Here is a 21,167-nt window from a genome sequence, read left to right as displayed (position 1 = left end):
AAGGTTAGCCATCACTGCCCTAGCTGGTGCACAGGTATAGTCATTACTAATTAAAATGTGCTGCATTCATTCCTAACTGAAAATTCTACAGATCTCCAGGAGGCCTAGAAAACATGAACTGTTGGTAGATCTCGAGGACAGGTTTGGATTTATTTTACTGAGAAAAAGGAAGAAAACACGAAGGAAGAAAAGGAAGAAAAACTGCAACAAAATAAATGGTTACCCCCCTTTCCAGATAACAAACGATAAAGTTGAGCACTCATGTGACACTGTATTTGAGGCATCTGTTAATACATATGAATACTATTATACCATCTTTTTCCCAGATATTTTTGTCTCTTACAGTGAGATATTATGCTAAATAGGTATAAAACAAAGAATATTCTATAATCAGTACAGTTAGGTAGAACTAGTCTTGCTATAATTATGCTATAATTTCTTGCCCTAAAATACCATAGTTTTTGTCTCTTAATTGCCTTTTTTTTGCCTAATTGCCTATTTTTAATTAAGTGTTAATCACCACACAATAAAACCAAAAACAAAGCAACAACTTTGTGGTATAGCATATCTGCAGTGGACATGGTCAGACCCATGTGCATTCCCCTTTATCACACACAATTAAGAACAAAAGTTGGCGACTTTTTCATTTTTTATTAAATTAATTTAGAATTCAGAATTTAAGAACCAACAAATGCTTATTATTATTTTATGCCCATGAGGCACTGACATGTCCTAAACCAGATTTTAAAGTTTAAAAATAATTCTGACCCTTTTATACAACACGCCTCATTAAACATTGCCCGTATACAGTATTGTTACCATGTCTAGGTTAAGAATGGCTTGGTTGAGTGTTACATATACTAATAAGTGATGGCAGCCTCCTTTATAGTACTAAGCACATTGAACACTTAATTCGCATTGCTTATGCAATTTATGTAAAAAATTTTTATAAAAAATAAATTTATTCTATACAGGTGGGCTACATTTGAAATGATGTTCCACAGTGTTGGACTGGGGTATCGGGGGAAGTGCAGTGGTAGGGGCCCATGTTTAAGGTGTGTGACCAGCCACAACAGTGGGTGCGATCAGCGTCCACAGAGGCTTTACCAACCATTCGAGAGGACATAGCCTGCAGATAGCATTGATACTACAGTACATGGTTTGGCCCCTTTATAATTATATATAGTAAATACCGATTGTTGATGCAGTATGATCTTCCAGATTATGCACTGTAATTAATACTGTACACTTCGGACCCGGGAATGTAGTGTAATGTAACATGTATAATAATAATAAAGCATCTAATGTCTATATATAACACATTAATGCACTCTACATATGATAGGGAACCCGTGTACACACCAGCCAGTGACTACAACTGAATGAGTAGTACATTACGTCTAATAAAGGCCAAATACATACCATTGTAATAAAAAAAGGTTTAGTAATGTTAAGGTTAGTGAATGTTATTTCCACACAAGATTAGAAGGAGGGTGGGCAGATCTTGGTGGTTTCTATAGAAACAAACCAAGCACCCATGTTAATCCTATTTCCTACTCTACTAAGTATTGGTAACTGACCAGGGGCGGATTAGGAGAGGAGAGGACCTGTGTAGTCTCTGTGTGGGACCCCTCCTCTCTGGCAGTGGCCGCAGTGCTGTATACTCTGGCCTTGTGCCAGAGTCTACTGTGTATGCGCAGGTCTCTGGGAACATGGCGCCCGTACCTCATTCCCGGGACATCCTAATTGTAAAGTGCAACAGAATATGCTGCGCTATATAAGAAACTGCTAATAAATAAATCTCTTCTGTGCATGTTCAAATTTACTGGAAAAATGGCCTCCGTGCCATTTTCCTGGTGATTTTTGTCTGCAGAGGGGTAAATATAATAAAATGGGTGCAGAGTGTGCAGTGTGGGCCTCCCCTGGACCCAGGAGCCATGTGCACCGCACACCCTGCACACATTATAGATATGCCAATGTAAATGACCCTCTAATAGAGTAACAATGTATGATTTGAGTGCACAGTCTGGAACCTGACAGAAGAGGAGGGGATTGGACCCGCAGGCAGTGGGGCCCACTGGGGATTTGCCCAGTACTCCAATGGGCCTGTCTCATCCTGCTGTTTCGCAGGATTCTCCTTATTTTGCTGTTTGCCATTAGCATTTGACCTTAAGGGGCCAGTTAAACTCTGAGTGATGTTGGTGATGTGATGTCGAAATGCTCGTAATGGCAGCACATTGTGACCACAACATGCCTTATTGTGTAGGAAAATGAGCAATGTTGTATTACCGTAATTCTGAGCTAACTATCGTGACCGCACATTGGGGGTAATTCTGAGTTGATCGCAGCTTCAAGTTTGTTAGCAATTAGGCAAAACCATGTGCACTGCAGGGGAGGCAGATATAACATGTGCAGAGAGAGATAGATTTGGGTGTGGTGTGTTCAATCTGCAATCTAAATTGCAGTGTAAAGATAAAGCAGCCAGTATTTGCCCTGCATAGAAACAAAATAACCCACCCAAATCTAACTCTCTCTGCAAATGTTATATCTGCCTGCCCTGCAATGCACATGGTTTTGCCCAACTGCTAAAAAATTTCCTGCTGCGATCAACTTGGAATTACCCCCATTGCTCAGACTTGAGTTGGATCCTAACTATTCCCAGCCCTACCCCACCACATAGTAGAAAGTATTGACAGCCATCATCCCAATTCTATTCATAAGCCCTGAATTCTGCAAAAGCTGTAATCATGACAAAAGTGCAAATTGTCTAAATAAAATCAGAATTTGAAGATTTTATTGCTGGAACATCAAAACACTGCGAGATAGATAATTCTGGATGAAACCTCTATTTACACTGAGTTTCACTGCAATTTCATTTATCTGATTTTGTGCAATGTGCATAGATTAGATAATGTGCAATGTTTATGTATTACTATGACAGCGACTGTAACATTTCCCCACGTACAGTATTGTGCAGTTTATGACAAGCTGTTGACACTAAGTACCTACAATTTGATATTGATCACTGTCCCACTGCAAAGAACCTAAGCACGTGTCACACAGTGAATTAAATGTTAAGGTCAGGAAATCCATTTGTATAAAAAAGAACAAAAAAAAATGATTCCTGTTTCTGCAGGTTCTTTTTCTTCTAATCCACATCCACGTGTCAGTCTTGTTAGACAAGTGTCACCCACCCCACGGCATTGAAAGGGTTGCAGACTTGTAGACCTCTTAATGTGTGTGGGCTGATAGTAGTCTGCCTTTGTTTCACTGGCCCTTGCTGTAATGAGTTTTGACCTGAAGAATATGAAGGGCTTAATTTATTATTTTGTAATTTTCAGTACCCCATAAAATGAAGAGTCTGAACGAAAGTAAATTGGAAGCAGTATTGTGCCTGGGGAGACTCTGCATTACTATGCTTGCTTAGAGGAGAGCGTAAAATCACCACTTACATGTACTGCTGCTATAAATATTACATATAGCATATTGCAATAGTCCGTGCAACAAGATGAAATTCGCAGAGATACACAGATCATTTTCTTTGACAACTTAATCTTGTATAGAGCACTACAGATTCTATTGCAATAAAAAAAAAGTAACATCCACATTTGACATTTAAAGGGACACATAGTCATCACTTTCCTAGTTTAATTTTACCACAACATAGTAAAGGTCACATCCTCTGTGAAATATGGGAATTTCATTGAAGTTCATGTTTTTTTTCCAAAGGCATATCAGCAGAATATGAAAATAATATCAACATTGTTTTCCTAGCGGTTTTTCCTCCTACTTCTCTGTCACTGTAGGTCAGTCTGGCTGTGCCTCTGGTGGCTGCACTTTCCATGTGAAGTCTTAGCTTGTCGTAACCCACAGAGTCTGCTGTTCCTTTATGAGCCAAGTAGCTATGTATTGGTTGTTTTAATTAAGCCCTTGAAGATTCACTGTACAGTTCTACCATATACAATTTTTGTTCGAAATTGATCTGGGCCCTCACCTTAGAAATCCTTTCCTTCTTAGGGATTACATCTTATTGAAAATTCAGGAAAGACGATATTTCCCTGTAGATGGTTCAGTATCAAGTGTTGATAGTGTTCTACATTCAGAGTAATTGAGGGGAGGAGAAACGCTGTTCCCTAAATTGATGATTTCTGGATTGTTAGCTGGGCACGTTAAGCTTTCATCCATAGATCTGCTATGCAGCTCACCGAGGTGGAAAATAGGCCTGCAGGAAAAAATGGACAGCTTGGTTGTATCAGATAAAAATGTGACTGCTTCAGGCTGCATGTGTAAAATGTAGTGACAGATGTAGCTGCATATAAGATAATGTCTGTGAACTAGTGAGGAGTACATATATGGCTAAAGAATCAGTGTGACACCACTGGCACCTCAGATAGCTCCCATCCAGAGATCCAGAGATTGCTTAAATACAAATTTCAGAATTTAGGTGAGATCTCTTTTACACCATGAATGTTTTGCCTTACGTGCAAATTGTAGAGATGAGCGCCGGAAATTTTTCGGGTTTTGTGTTTTGGTTTTGGGTTCGGTTCCGCGGCCGTGTTTTGGGTTCGACCGCGTTTTGGCAAAACCTAACCGAATTTTTTTTGTCGGATTCGGGTGTGTTTTGGATTCGGGTGTTTTTTTCCAAAAAACCTAAAAAACAGCTTAAATCATAGAATTTGGGGGTCATTTTGATCCCAAAGTATTATTAACCTCAAAAACCATCATTTCCACTCATTTTCAGTCTATTCTGAATACCTCACACCTCACAATATTATTTTTAGTCCTAAAATTTGCACCGAGGTCGCTGGATGACTAAGCTAAGCGACCCTAGTGGCCGACACAAACACCTGGCCCATCTAGGAGTGGCACTGCAGTGTCACGCAGGATGTCCCTTCCAAAAAACCCTCCCCAAACAGCACATGACGCAAAGAAAAAAAGAGGCGCAATGAGGTAGCTGTGTGAGTAAGATAAGCGACCCTAGTGGCCGACACAAACACCGGGCCCATCTAGGAGTGTCACTGCAGTGTCACGCAGGATGTCCCTTCCAAAAAACCCTCCCCAAACAGCACATGACGCAAAGAAAAAAAGAGGCGCAATGAGGTAGCTGTGTGAGTAAGATAAGCGACCCTAGTGGCCGACACAAACACCGGGCCCATCTAGGAGTGGCACTGCAGTGTCACGCAGGATGTCCCTTCCAAAAAACCCTCCCCAAACAGCACATGACGCAAAGAAAAAAAGAGGCGCAATGAGGTAGCTGTGTGAGTAAGATAAGCGACCCTAGTGGCCGACACAAACACCGGGCCCATCTAGGAGTGGCACTGCAGTGTCACGCAGGATGTCCCTTCCAAAAAACCCTCCCCAAACAGCACATGACGCAAAGAAAAAAAGAGGCGCAATGAGGTAGCTGTGTGAGTAAGATAAGCGACCCTAGTGGCCGACACAAACACCGGGCCCATCTAGGAGTGTCACTGCAGTGTCACGCAGGATGTCCCTTCCAAAAAACCCTCCCCAAACAGCACATGACGCAAAGAAAAATGAAAGAAAAAAGAGGTGCAAGATGGAATTGTCCTTGGGCCCTCCCACCCACCCTTATGTTGTATAAACAGGACATGCACACTTTAACCAACCCATCATTTCAGTGACAGGGTCTGCCACACGACTGTGACTGATATGACGGGTTGGTTTGGACCCCCACCAAAAAAGAAGCAATTAATCTCTCCTTGCACAAACTGGCTCTACAGAGGCAAGATGTCCACCTCATCATCATCCTCCGATATATCACCGTGTACATCCCCCTCCTCACAGATTATCAATTCGTCCCCACTGGAATCCACCATCTCAGCTCCCTGTGTACTTTGTGGAGGCAATTGCTGCTGGTCAATGTCTCCGCGGAGGAATTGATTATAATTCATTTTAATGAACATCATCTTCTCCACATTTTCTGGATGTAACCTCGTACGCCGATTGCTGACAAGGTGAGCGGCGGCACTAAACACTCTTTCGGAGTACACACTTGTGGGAGGGCAACTTAGGTAGAATAAAGCCAGTTTGTGCAAGGGCCTCCAAATTGCCTCTTTTTCCTGCCAGTATAAGTACGGACTGTGTGACGTGCCTACTTGGATGCGGTCACTCATATAATCCTCCACCATTCTTTCAATGTTGAGAGAATCATATGCAGTGACAGTAGACGACATGTCCGTAATCGTTGTCAGGTCCTTCAGTCCGGACCAGATGTCAGCATCAGCAGTCGCTCCAGACTGCCCTGCATCACCGCCAGCGGGTGGGCTCGGAATTCTGAGCCTTTTCCTCGCACCCCCAGTTGCGGGAGAATGTGAAGGAGGAGATGTTGACAGGTCGCGTTCCGCTTGACTTGACAATTTTCTCACCAGCAGGTCTTTCAACCCCAGCAGACTTGTGTCTGCCGGAAAGAGAGATCCAAGGTAGGCTTTAAATCTAGGATCGAGCACGGTGGCCAAAATGTAGTGCTCTGATTTCAACAGATTGACCACCCGTGAATCCTTGTTAAGCGAATTAAGGGCTCCATCCACAAGTCCCACATGCCTAGCGGAATCGCTCCGTGTTAGCTCCTCCTTCAATGTCTCCAGCTTCTTCTGCAAAAGCCTGATGAGGGGAATGACCTGACTCAGGCTGGCAGTGTCTGAACTGACTTCACGTGTGGCAAGTTCAAAGGGCATCAGAACCTAGCACAACGTTGAAATCATTCTCCACTGCGCTTGAGACAGGTGCATTCCACCTCCTATATCGTGCTCAATTGTATAGGCTTGAATGGCCTTTTGCTGCTCCTCCAACCTCTGAAGCATATAGAGGGTTGAATTCCACCTCGTTACCACTTCTTGCTTCAGATGATGGCAGGGCAGGTTCAGTAGTTTTTGATGGTGCTCCAGTCTTCTGTACGTGGTGCCTGTACGCCGAAAGTGTCCCGCAATTCTTCTGGCCACCGACAGCATCTCTTGCACGCCCCTGTCGTTTTTTAAAAAATTCTGCACCACCAAATTCAAGGTATGTGCAAAACATGGGACGTGCTGGAATTTGCCCATATTTAATGCACACACAATATTGCTGGCGTTGTCCGATGCCACAAATCCACAGGAGAGTCCAATTGGGGTAAGCCATTCCGCGATGATCTTCCTCAGTTGCCGTAAGAGGTTTTCAGCTGTGTGCGTATTCTGGAAACCGGTGATACAAAGCGTAGCCTGCCTAGGAAAGAGTTGGCGTTTGCGAGATGCTGCTACTGGTGCCGCCGCTGCTGTTCTTGCGGCGGGAGTCCATACATCTACCCAGTGGGCTGTCACAGTCATATAGTCCTGACCCTGCCCTGCTCCACTTGTCCACATGTCCGTGGTTAAGTGGACATTGGGTACAACTGCATTTTTTAGGACACTGGTGAGTCTTTTTCTGACGTCCGTGTACATTCTCGGTATCGCCTGCCTAGAGAAGTGGAACCTAGATGGTATTTGGTAACGGGGGCACACTGCCTCAATAAATTGTCTAGTTCCCTGTGAACTAACGGCGGATACCGGACGCACGTCTAACACCAACATAGTTGTCAAGGCCTCAGTTATCCGCTTTGCAGCAGGATGACTGCTGTGATATTTCATCTTCCTCGCAAAGGACAGTTTAACAGTCAATTGCTTACTGGAAGTAGTACAAGTGGGCTTACGACTTCCCCTCTGGGATGACCATCGACTCCCAGCAGCAACAACAGCAGCGCCAGCAGCAGTAGGCGTTACACGCAAGGATGCATCGGAGGAATCCCAGGCAGGAGAGGACTCGTCAGAATTGCCAGTGACATGGCCTGCAGGACTATTGGCATTCCTGGGGAAGGAGGAAATTGACACTGAGGGAGTTGGTGGGGTGGTTTGCGTGAGCTTGGTTACAAGAGGAAGGGATTTACTGGTCAGTGGACTGCTTCCGCTGTCGCCCAAAGTTTTTGAACTTGTCACTGACTTATTATGAATGCGCTGCAGGTGACGTATAAGGGAGGATGTTCCGAGGTGGTTAACATCCTTACCCCTACTTATTACAGCTTGACAAAGGCAACACACGGCTTGACACCTGTTGTCCGCATTTCTGTTGAAATACTTCCACACCGAAGAGCTGATTTTTTTGGTATTTTCACCAGGCATGTCAGTGGCCATATTCCTCCCACGGACAACAGGTGTCTCCCCGGGTGCCTGACTTAAACAAACCACCTCACCATCAGAATCCTCCTGGTCAATTTCCTCCCCAGCGCCAGCAACACCCATATCCTCCTCATCCTGGTGTACTTCAACACTGACATCTTCAATCTGACTATCAGGAACTGGACTGCGGGTGCTCCTTCCAGCACTTGCAGGGGGCGTGCAAATGGTGGAAGGCGCATGCTCTTCACGTCCAGTGTTGGGAAGGTCAGGCATCGCAACCGACACAATTGGACTCTCCTTGTGGATTTGGGATTTCGAAGAACGCACAGTTCTTTGCGGTGCTTTTGCCAGTTTGAGTCTTTTCAGTTTTTTAGCGAGAGGCTGAGTGCTTCCATCCTCATGTGAAGCTGAACCACTAGCCATGAACATAAGCCAGGGCCTCAGCCGTTCCTTGCCACTCCGTGTGGTAAATGGCATATTGGCAAGTTTACGCTTCTCCTCCGACAATTTTATTTTAGGTTTTGGAGTCCTTTTTTTACTGATATTTGGTGTTTTGGATTTGACATGCTCTGTACTATGACATTGGGCATCGGCCTTGGCAGACGACGTTGCTGGCATTTCATCGTCTCGGCCATGACTAGTGGCAGCAGCTTCAGCACGAGGTGGAAGTGGATCTTGATCTTTCCCTAATTTTGGAACCTCAACATTTTTGTTCTCCATATTTTAATAGGCACAACTAAAAGGCACCTCAGGTAAACAATGGAGATGGATGGATACTAGTATACAATTATGGATGGACTGCCGAGTGCCGACACAGAGGTAGCTACAGCCGTGGACTACCGTACTGTACTGTGTCTGCTGCTAATATAGACTGGTTGATAATGAGATGTAGTATATATAAAGAAGAAAGAAAAAAAAAACCACGGGTAGGTGGTATACAATTATGGATGGACTGCCGAGTGCCGACACAGAGGTAGCTACAGCCGTGGACTACCGTACTGTACTGTGTCTGCTGCTAATATAGACTGGATGATAATGAGATGTAGTATGTATAAAGAAGAAAGAAAAAAAAAACCACGGGTAGGACTATGTGGTATACAATTATGGATGGACTGCCGAGTGCCGACACAGAGGTAGCTACAGCCGTGGACTACCGTACTGTACTGTGTCTGCTGCTAATATAGACTGGTTGATAATGAGATGTAGTATGTATAAAGAAGAAAGAAAAAAAAAACCACGGGTAGGTGGTATACAATTATGGATGGACTGCCGAGTGCCGACACAGAGGTAGCTACAGCCGTGGACTACCGTACTGTACTGTGTCTGCTGCTAATATAGACTGGATGATAATGAGATGTAGTATGTATAAAGAAGAAAGAAAAAAAAACCACGGGTAGGTGGTATACAATTATGGATGGACTGCCGAGTGCCGACACAGAGGTAGCTACAGCCGTGGACTACCGTACTGTACTGTGTCTGCTGCTAATATAGACTGGATGATAATGAGATGTAGTATGTATAAAGAAGAAAGAAAAAAAAAACCACGGGTAGGTGGTATACAATTATGGATGGACTGCCGAGTGCCGACACAGAGGTAGCTACAGCCGTGGACTACCGTACTGTACTGTGTCTGCTGCTAATATAGACTGGTTGATAATGAGATGTAGTATGTATAAAGAAGAAAGAACAAAAAAACCACGGGTAGGTGGTATACAATTATGGATGGACTGCCGAGTGCCGACACAGAGGTAGCTACAGCCGTGGACTACCGTACTGTACTGTGTCTGCTGCTAATATAGACTGGATGATAATGAGATGTAGTATGTATAAAGAAGAAAGAAAAAAAAAACCACGGGTAGGTGGTATACAATTATGGATGGACTGCCGAGTGCCGACACAGAGGTAGCTACAGCCGTGGACTACCGTACTGTACTGTGTCTGCTGCTAATATAGACTGGATGATAATGAGATGTAGTATGTATAAAGAAGAAAGAAAAAAAAAAACCACGGGTAGGTGGTATACAATTATGGATGGACTGCCGAGTGCCGACACAGAGGTAGCTACAGCCGTGGACTACCGTACTGTACTGTGTCTGCTGCTAATATAGACTGGATGATAATGAGATGTAGTATGTATAAAGAAGAAAGAAAAAAAAAACCACGGGTAGGTGGTATACAATTATGGATGGACTGCCGAGTGCCGACACAGAGGTAGCTACAGCCGTGGACTACCGTACTGTACTGTGTCTGCTGCTAATATAGACTGGTTGATAATGAGATGTAGTATGTATAAAGAAGAAAGAACAAAAAAACCACGGGTAGGTGGTATACAATTATGGATGGACTGCCGAGTGCCGACACAGAGGTAGCTACAGCCGTGGACTACCGTACTGTACTGTGTCTGCTGCTAATATAGACTGGATGATAATGAGATGTAGTATGTATAAAGAAGAAAGAAAAAAAAACCACGGGTAGGTGGTATACAATTATGGATGGACTGCCGAGTGCCGACACAGAGGTAGCTACAGCCGTGGACTACCGTACTGTACTGTGTCTGCTGCTAATATAGACTGGATGATAATGAGATGTAGTATGTATAAAGAAGAAAGAAAAAAAAAACCACGGGTAGGTGGTATACAATTATGGATGGACTGCCGAGTGCCGACACAGAGGTAGCTACAGCCGTGAACTACCGTACTGTGTCTGCTGCTAATATAGACTGGTTGATAATGAGATGTAGTATGTATAAAGAAGAAAGAAAAGAAAAAACACGGGTAGGTGGTATACAATTATGGATGGACTGCCGAGTGCCGACACAGAGGTAGCTACAGCCGTGGACTACCGTACTGTACTGTGTCTGCTGCTAATATAGACTGGTTGATAATGAGATGTAGTATGTATAAAGAAGAAAGAAAAAAAAACCACGGGTAGGTGGTATACAATTATGGATGGACTGCCGAGTGCCGACACAGAGATAGCTACAGCCGTGGACTACCGTACTGTACTGTGTCTGCTGCTAATATAGACTGGATGATAATGAGATGTAGTATGTATAAAGAAGAAAGAAAAAAAAAACCACGGGTAGGTGGTATACAATTATGGATGGACTGCCGAGTGCCGACACAGAGGTAGCTACAGCCGTGGACTACCGTACTGTACTGTGTCTGCTGCTAATATAGACTGGATGATAATGAGATGTAGTATGTATAAAGAAGAAAGAAAAAAAAACCACGGGTAGGTGGTATACAATTATGGATGGACTGCCGAGTGCCGACACAGAGGTAGCTACAGCCGTGGACTACCCTACTGTACTGTGTCTGCTGCTAATATAGACTGGATGATAATGAGATGTAGTATGTATAAAGAAGAAAGAAAAAAAAACCACGGGTAGGTGGTATACAATTATGGATGGACTGCCGAGTGCCGACACAGAGGTAGCTACAGCCATGAACTACCGTACTGTGTCTGCTGCTAGTATAGACTGGATGATAAATAATGATATAAAAAATATATATATATCACTACTGCAGCCGGACAGGTATATATTATATAATGACGGACCTGCTGGACACTGTCTGTCAGCAGAATGAGTTTTTTTATTTTTATAGAATAAAAAAACACCACACAAGTCACACGACGAGTGTACTTTTTCAGGCAGACATTCAATCACAATATACTATACTGGTGGTCAGTGTGGTCAGGTCACTGGTCACAGTGGTCAGTCACACTGGCAGTGGCACTCTGGCAGCAAAAGTGTGCACTGTTTAATATGTACTCCTGGCTTCTGCTATAACCTATAACTGCTCCCCAGTCTCCCCCACAATTAAGCTGTGTGAGCACAGTCAGATATTATACATAGATGATGCAGCACACTGGGCTGAGCACAGATATGGTATGTGAGTGTGACTGAGTCACTGTGTATTGGTTTTTTTCAGGCAGAGAACAAGAACAGAACGGATTATTAAATAATAATAAATTATAAAACTGCACTGGTGGTCAGGTCACTGGTCATCAGTCACTAGTATAACTCCTCCTAAGCTCCAGTAAGTAAATGAAGTGTCTCACTCTCACTCTCCTATCTATTTTAATTTCTAAACGGAGAGGACGCCAGCCACGTCCTCTCCCTATCAATCTCAATGCACGTGTGAAAATGGCCGCGACGCGCGGCTCCTTATATAGAATCCGAGTCTCGCGATAGAATCCGAGCCTCGCGAGAATCCGACAGCGTGATGATGACGTTCGGGCGCGCTCGGGTTAACCGAGCAAGGCGGGAAGATCCGAGTCGCTCGGACCCGTGTAAAAAAACAGGAAGTTCGGGCGGGTTCGGATTCAGAGAAACCGAACCCGCTCATCTCTAGCAAATTGGTCACGTCGTTGTCAGGTCTTTAAAAACAGTGACCTGTTTAAGGAGACCTTTTACCTAATGGATTTTCGGAACACATCCCAACAGCCATAGGCGTTTCTATAATGGGTTCAGTGTTTGGGGTTCACACGGGCCCCTGGGTCTGGCACACTGCACCCATAAGGGGAGATTCAAATGTTTGAAAAGTCAGTTGGGAGTCTGTATTTTCCCATCTAATAGACAGGAAAAAACAGACACTCAACCAACTTTTCAAACATTTGAATTCCACCCATAGAGTATACTTACCCCTCCGGAGTTCCATGGCGACAGGCCTGCAAGGCGGGCACAAATCACTTGGAAAATGGCCGCCAAGGCCATTTCCGAGTGATTTGCACATGCGCACTGGAGATGTCCCCGGGAACAAGGCACGGACGCCATGTTCCCGGAGACCTGCGCATGCACTATGCCAGAGTCTACTAGCTACCGGAGAGGAGGGGGCCCACAATGGAAGCTGCACGCAGGTCCCCTGCTCTCTTAAAATGCCCCTGCCAACAGTCCTGTAAGAAATGTGAATACCCAGAGAATATGGGGCCAGGATTCAGTGTAAATGGGCACCTGCAGGAATCCTTATTCCCTGGTTCATCTAACATAAATGGCTTCTGCTGCAGGATCTGGTCAAGACCACGTTGCTCTAACCCACTACATATGTCTTCTCGAGGCAAACTCATTATTTACCCCCAATCAAATGTTTTAATTTACAATACTTATTTTCCTAAAATGTTAGATATATTTTTTTATATATTTATACAGTGGTGTGCAGGGAATAGTTTTAATTGTATGTTTGCATTCACTCTCACATGAACAGACACACTAGGGTTAGAACATAGCATATCACATTGTGTTGTAGAACTTACTATGGTCCAGTTACAAGAACCCTTAACAACTGTAGCTTCGTACAGGGACACTATACATAGTTGTGAAACTGCACACTTGCTAGCTGACACATCAAAGCTCTTACATTAGTTGTGATTGCTGCTTCCGTTTCCCGTGTTGTGCTTTTTGTGTAACATGGGGGCAGATTTATTAAGCTCGGTGAAGTGATAAATTGGAAGGTGATAAAGTACCAGCCAGTCAGCTCCTAACTCTCATTTTTCAAACCCAGCCTGTGACATAGTAGTTAAGATCTGATTGGCTGGTCCTTTATCACCTTCCACTTTATCACTTCACTGAGCTTAATAAATCTGCCCCTCAGGCTCTGCCTCTGGTTTGCACTGATGGCTTCAGTTAACTGTGTTTACAGGGGTTCAGTATGTATTGTATACAGTGAAAATCTTGGCAATGACTACAAGGACAATTTATTATTATTTATTATTACCAGTTATTTATATAGCGCACATATTCCGCAGCGCTGCACAGAGAATATTTGCCCATTCACATCAGTCCCTGCCCCAGTGGAGCTTACAATCTATATTCCCTATCACATGTACACATAGACACACATTCACACTAGGGTTATTTTTTGTTGAAAGCCAATTAACCTGCCAGTATATTTTTGGATCGTGAGAGGAAGCCGGAGTACCCGGAGGAAACCCACGCAAGTACGGGAAGTATATACAAACTCCGCACAGTTAAAGCCATGGTGGGAATTGAACCCATGACCTCAGTGCGGTGAGGCAGTAATGCTAACCATTACACCATCCGTAATGACTGGGGGTCATTCCGAGTTGATTGCTAGCCGCCGGTGTTTGCAGCGCAGCGATCAGGCTAAAAATCGGCATTTCTGCGCATGCATATGCACAGCAATGCACATGCGCAACGTACGGGTACAAAGGCTTTTGTGGTTGTGCACAGGTGCTAGCGAAGTTTTCAGTCACACTGACGGCCTCAAGAAGATTGACAGAAAGGGGGCGTTTCTGGGTGTCAACTGACCATTTTCAGGGAGTGTTTGCAAAAACGCAGGCGTGTCTGAAAAAATGCAGGCGTTCGCTGGGCGTTCGCTGGGCAGGTGTATGACGTCATATCCGGACATGAATAGGCTGAAGTGATCGCAAGCGCTGAGTAGGTTCAGAGCTACTCAGAAACTGTACAAACTGTTTTTGCAGAGCTCGGCTGCACAAGCGTTCGCACTTCTGCTAAGCTAAAATACACTCCCCAGTGGGCGGCGGCATAGCGTTTGCACAGCTGCTAAAACTAGCCAGCGAGCGATCAACTCGGAATGAGGGCCAATGTTAGGTCATACTCACTATACTGACTTAATGATGTGATTTCAACCATTTTAACAGTGTCTGCTTTACACCGTCTAACATGATGGTAAAGCATATGTTTGACATTGTAAATCATTTCATCATTGTTTAAATAATGAAATCGCATTATTAGCATGTCGGCTTCGAAATAACACTGTCCCTATTCTCATTGGCAACATTTTAATTTTCAGAGTATATTCTGCATCCTTTTTAGAGTGTGTAAACATTGTCAGCTGTTCCATGACATCCCACCTACTGATTCACTATTTTCTGTGATTTGTCACATTAACTCTTCAATGGAAGCCTATCGCGGTCTCCTAAATAAAGTTGCTAAGTGACTCGTGGAAAGGAACATGGAAAATGTTCCTTTATTCCGATTACATCAGGTGCCATTCAGATATCCATGTGTCCCTTGTGCTGAGGGATACTGGCCAATCCAGGAGGCGTGACCCAGACCCCTACAGAAAAAGGGAAAATCACATGTGTGGCACTGCCTGCACCCTCAGCAGCTGGCTCATGCCCCTACCGGGCCCCCTCAACAGGGTCCTGTTGCTATGTACAACTACAAGTTAGCGGATTTGCAAACACATGCCTTGTAATATCAATTACAAAGTTTTACTGTATATGAAGAAAATAAATATTCTAATTCCGTTGAGATATACTGACATGTCATGTATAATGAATATGCACACTATGAAGAATTTGTATGATGTGCAATATATGTTACACTCTTAGGGCCCTCTCCTGAGATGCACAGATTCCCATTAACGGATGCATCTTTGCGTATGCGTATGCTCGTCCTATACATGGCCAGATCTGTCTTCCTGGGAGATAGGGTGTTTAGGGACATGAGCTTGTGGGACAATGTGATCGCACATAACCACCGTGACTTGTGGGCATTTCATGGGCATGTATTAAAAGCTCTGTGTGATTGATGTATACAGGGAAGGGAAGCCTGTTTCTGACGGATCTCTTGTACCCAGTATGTGGCTGGTGCAAGTGCAGACAGAAATAAAATCAATGGGCGGTACAAATGTCTCATTCACGCACGCGATCCCCTGTATTATTTCATCTGTTATGTGCATTAGCAGAAGGTAGTCAATCTTGCTTCGTGGTTGCAAGCACCAAATGCCACTTTGCTTTGCTTTGCCTTGAGTTGGCCAATTCATTTTCTACAGAAGTTTTGATAATACTGAAACTATACATATATATGAAATTCCTTGTTTCAAACCTTGTCATTTATTCAGGAAGAAAGAATTAAGTCATTAAAAATGCCCACATACTTTTGAGCCACTATGTTGGAGTTGACGATTCAGGTCCAGGAATCCAACCAGTGGCGGCTCCAGAGGTGTGGCTGCAGCGCGGTTCATTATCAGATGGGGGTGCCACACCAACTGCCACCTCAAACGCTGGCTGGGACTCACTGGCAGTTGGTGTGGATCCCCAATTTGATTTTCGAACTGTGCTGCAGCCCCACCCCTGGAGCCGCCACTGGTTCCAACCCTTTTACCACTACTACAAACCGTCTTGAATGCATGTGCATAATATTATCAGACATTATGGGTGGTATTGAATTCTTTCCGCCCCCATCCACACCCGTTCTGTTTCTGCTGACGGGCGTGGTTTCATAATTTCAGCTTGCTATCCCTGGAGTGGCGAGGTGCCCAACCACTTATGCAGCTAAACCTGATTACTATGGGCGTGATAACTTTAGAAAGGAGATTGGGCGTGATATATCATTTGAATACCGCCCTATGAAATACAGAAAGATTAGAGTTAGACCAGTACTGTATACCTTTTCAGGGGGTGGTCTTCTGTATGCCGGCGGTCGGGCTCCCGGCGCTCAGTATACCGGCGCCGGGAGCCCGACAGCCGGCATACCAACACTTATTTTCCCTCGTGGGGGTCCACGACCCCCATAGAGGGAGAATAAAATAGTGTGGCGCGCGTAGCGCGCCACCGTGCCCGTAGCGTGGCGAGCGCAGCGAGCCCGCAAGGGGCTCATTTGCGCTCGCCACACTGTCGGTAAGCCGGCGGTCGGGCTCCCGGCGCCGGTATGCTGGTCGCCGGGAGCCCGACCGCCGGCCAGCCGTAGTGAACCCCTTTTCAGGCTATGTCTATGGATATATCTTACTTAAAATGTACAGTACAGTATGTATTACGATAAGCCTGTAGAAACACTCAGGAGTAGTATGATGGAGATCACGCCGCTAGTTTAGATATTTGTTTTGGACATTGTTTAAGCACTTTAGCCATTTAAAAAAAAAACATATAAACATTGTTCCCAACTTTTTTAACAAAATATCTGCAAGTTATTGCATAACTCTTGGTGTCAGTCGATATGCTCGCCATCGGCTGCCAAGATGGGAGAGAACCTTCAGGGCCTGCAACCTAGCGTGAGGGTCTTGGTCCAGCATTTGTGTAGTCTGGGCCGCATGCTCACTGCTACCTATGGGGGGTCATTCCGAGTTGTTCGCTCGCAAGCCGCTTTTAGCAGCTTTGCACACGCTAAGCCTACGCCTACTGGGAGTGAATCTTAGCATAGTAAAATTGCGAACGAAAGATTCGCAATATTGCGAAAAGACATCTCTGTGCAGTTTCTGAGTAGCTCCACACTTACTCGGCATCTGCGATCAGTTCAGTGCTTGTCGTTCCTGGTTTGAAGTCACAAACACACCCAGCGTTCGCCCAGACACTCCTCCGTTTCTCCAGCCACTCCCCCGTTTTTCCCAGAAACGGTAGCGTTTTTTCCCACACGCCCATAAAACGGCCTGTTTCCGCCCAGAAACACCCACTTCCTGTCAATCACATTACGATCGCCTGAACGAAGAAAAAGCCGTGAGTAAAATACCTGACTTCATAGCAAATTTACTTGGCGCAGTCGCAGTGCGAACATTGCGCATGCGCACTAAGCGGAAAATCGCTGCGATGCGATGAAATTTACCGAGCGAACAACTCGGAATGACCCCCATGGGCCGGTAAGATATAACCCAGGGGAAGGAAAGATCATGCTGAGGATGATGTTCTACCACCAGTGTCCACTGTCTGAAAGTGATTTTAATGAGGTCTTTAATCAGGCTGTAATATAAAGTTATATATTAGGAGTTAAGCCTATACAGGTGTAGCATGTATGATACATCTTCATATGATCTATGAAATGAAATATGTTTTTAATCTTTCCAAAGCTAAAAAGCAGAAGGTGGGTTTGGTTCCAGTTTCAAGTATTTAACATTCAAGCTCTGCCTTAAGGTGATTATTTTCTTATGGAATTGCTAAAACAATACTCTGAGAGCTAAGTCTAAGGAGATTTAGATAGCATTACTTCATCAGAAATGTATTTTCGATTAGCAACAATGAGATCTAAAGTATTTTATTAGGCAGTAAAGAAAAATAACCAGTTCAGGGGAAAAAATTACTTTGTTCCATTTCTTCTTGAAAAGGGATTTATGCATGCAATCTTGCTATATATAAAAAGTGAGCCCATCTGAAGACCAGAGACTTATTAAGTGGTTGTAGATAAACTAGAATTCCAGCTGCTAGTTGTCCAGCTGTTTAATAAAAGTACAGCTTATAGCAAATTAAGTTAATGGTGAAAAGTGTTTCATAACATTTGATTCGTAGTGAAAATGTAACTGTGTTAATTGGAGCCCAGATTGTCCTGCACTTTTACTCTTCATTGTGAAATCACTATTTAATGCAGAAAATAATAAGAGTTGCAGACAGTAGCATATCTGTAATGGGTGCAAAGTGTGCAGTGCACACATCCCACTGGGTCCAGGGGGGCCCTTATCGCACACCCTGCACCCCTTTATTGAATATTTACCCCTCCAGATTCCTGCGTCATGGGCAGCAGCCCGTCTGCACATGCCCCATACCATCCCAATATCCCCTATAGACAGCTGGCGGAACTACACCTCCCATCTTGCTGCAGCGCTGACTACACAGCAGCCCCTCCAACTCTTCCCATTGGCTGCTACGGAACAGCAGCTTGCTGCATGCTGTAAGATGTTGTTCCGCTGTCACCAGCTGTAAAATTCCCCAGTACAACAGTCTGTGGTCCCAGCTGGCTATGCCCCAATGTATAGTGCTGCTTCAGGTGAAGGTCTTCTCCGCAGTGTAACCTGAGACAGTCCGCTCCCCGGAGCCGCTCAGGTCAGATGAGTAAATGATTGCCAGCTATTGGTCCTGTCATCATCCTTAGAGCTTTAATATGTATATCTCGTATTGTCATATGGTGCACAAATTGACTGCTTAAGTAAAGAGTTAATTAAACACCCCTCTACCCAAGCAAGGATCAGTGGAGCATAAAGATGGAAGCCTCCTATTGTGTGAGGGGTACATCTGTGTGGTGTAACATGAATAAGGGGGGGTTCGGTATGGCATGCCAGCGGTCACATAACCGACAGCGGCATCTCGACAATGAAGATACCAACATCGCACCGTAACCCTCCAAGGGTAGTGGCTAGGGCTAAACCTCAGGGGGTGGCAGCTATGGCAAACCCCCCTAGTGCCTACTTCTAACCCCCTTCCCCAGTGCCTAACTATGCCCCCCCCCCTCCCTGGGCCCTAACCTGAACCCCCGATACATACCTTCAGGATGTCAGCAGTTGGTGTTCCGGCACCTGTCTCCTGAGTGGCATACCAACTGTCAGGATGGAGAACGCATCCCAATAAGGGTCACTTCTGTGTGGTGTAAAGTGAATAAGGGTGCTTCTGTATGGTGTCATTTGAATAGGGGGCAGGGTGCGCCAAATAACTGCCTTGCCCCAGGTAACAGAAATCCTAGTTTTGGCCTACCCTGGTTGCAGACACTGCACTTGCTCCTCACAATTCCCATTCTGGCAACAGTGGGAAATAATATCCTCCACCCACTTTGTTCTATTTATTGTATAGTTAACCCCAATTAATGTACTGTAAGGTATTAAGCCCCGTTTATTCAAAGGGCAGCAGAGTGTTTCTGAATTGTTGCCTCACGATGCTGACGGTTTAAGATTAATTATGACCAATGACCTATATGTGTGTAGTTAATGGGGTATATTCAATTGAAGTCGAAAGCTGCCATCTGTCGAAAAGACGTCAGTTTTCAACTTTTTTTAGGTCGTTAGGGGTTCTGACCTAATCAATATATTCGACAAGTCGAGGAATTTGACTTGTCAAAAAGCTTTCGACCATCTAACTTCGACTTTAAAAAAAGTCGAAGCGAGATGCGGGAGCAGTGACGGGGAGAGCCGCGGGCAGCCAGACGGGTGGAGCGGGAGGATGTCACAGCCGCCGCTCACAGCAGCGTTCACCTGGCCCCAAGCGAAACCTCGCTTGCTGGAGCCAGGTGGACGCTGCCGTGAGCGGCGGCTATTGATGCGGGGCCGTGGAGAGGAGGGACGAGGAGAGGCAGAGAGATGAGGGGGGGAGAGCCGCAGGCAGACGGGACAGAGCAGCACTACAGCAGCGGCTATATAGCTGCTGCTGTAGCGCTGCTCTCCCCCGTCTGCCCGTGGCTCTCCCCAGTCTAAGCTCCTGCATCTCAATTTGACTTTTTTTAAAGTCGAATTGATAATGCATTGAATAGCCCAGGTCGGATCCATTCCGACAAATGAATGTTAATTGGCTTCTGAAAAAATGAAACCTAGTGTGTTGTCTATGTTAATAGGGAACATAGTTTGTAAGCTTCACTAAAGCAGGGTTAAATATGAAAGTGTTTTAGGCGCTATCTATTTTAAAGAAATAAAATTTGCCTGGTATTTATTGACAAGTTTTAGACTACGTATGGATTCACTCGACAGTTGTTTGTACATTTACTAGTAAGTTATATTACAGCTGTGCTCCTACAAGGGGGTTTATTTATTAAGTGTCAGCTTCTATAACCCAGAGCTTCCGATCGCGCTTATACCCGAAATTTAAAAGAGCAATGTTTTTATTAGCCCTGTTTTGCTAGTAAAATCATTTCCCTTTTAAATTTTGGCCATAAACTAGTTCGGAAGCGCTGAATTTTAGAACAATCGATTGGTAAATAAAGCTTTAGGCTACAAACTTGAATTGTTTTCTCTTAACAGCAATAGTTGGTAATCTTCTCGCACCATTACCCCAGATCCTCCAGTACTTTGTATTTCAACAGGTGAACTAGATATGGTTTTCTAGGAACAAAATTCTTGCCTTCCTTTGTCAACTACAACATAACATTTATACCAAATTTTATTTTAATGGCTAAGTGGTGCACCTAACTGGACATATCATAATATAATATTACCATAAAATTCTTTTATACACAACAGGAGCATATATTGAAATGATAACGAACACAAAGAAAAAAAAATACATTAGTCCCTTTGTGACTTATCATTAAAGCTGAAACGATGCCATCAGGGAGATTTGGCAACTACTGTGTATTCACTGCTGCTTTTTCCTATGTTATTGCTGAACATTTCTATATGCAGTGAAAAT

General features: G+C 44.4%; 1 protein-coding gene across 9 annotated transcripts in view; it reads left to right on the top strand.

The window, feature by feature from the left end:
* The window catches only part of ZNF521 (zinc finger protein 521), a 452,135-nt gene that overhangs the window by 141,639 nt on the left and 289,329 nt on the right, over positions 1–21,167 (top strand). The window lies entirely within an intron of this gene.

Source organism: Pseudophryne corroboree, chromosome 5 (genome assembly GCF_028390025.1).
Source record: "Pseudophryne corroboree isolate aPseCor3 chromosome 5, aPseCor3.hap2, whole genome shotgun sequence".
Lineage (NCBI taxonomy): Eukaryota > Metazoa > Chordata > Amphibia > Anura > Myobatrachidae > Pseudophryne > Pseudophryne corroboree.
The sequence above is the reverse complement of the archived record's forward strand: the minus strand, read 5'-3'. Positions and strand labels throughout refer to the sequence as shown.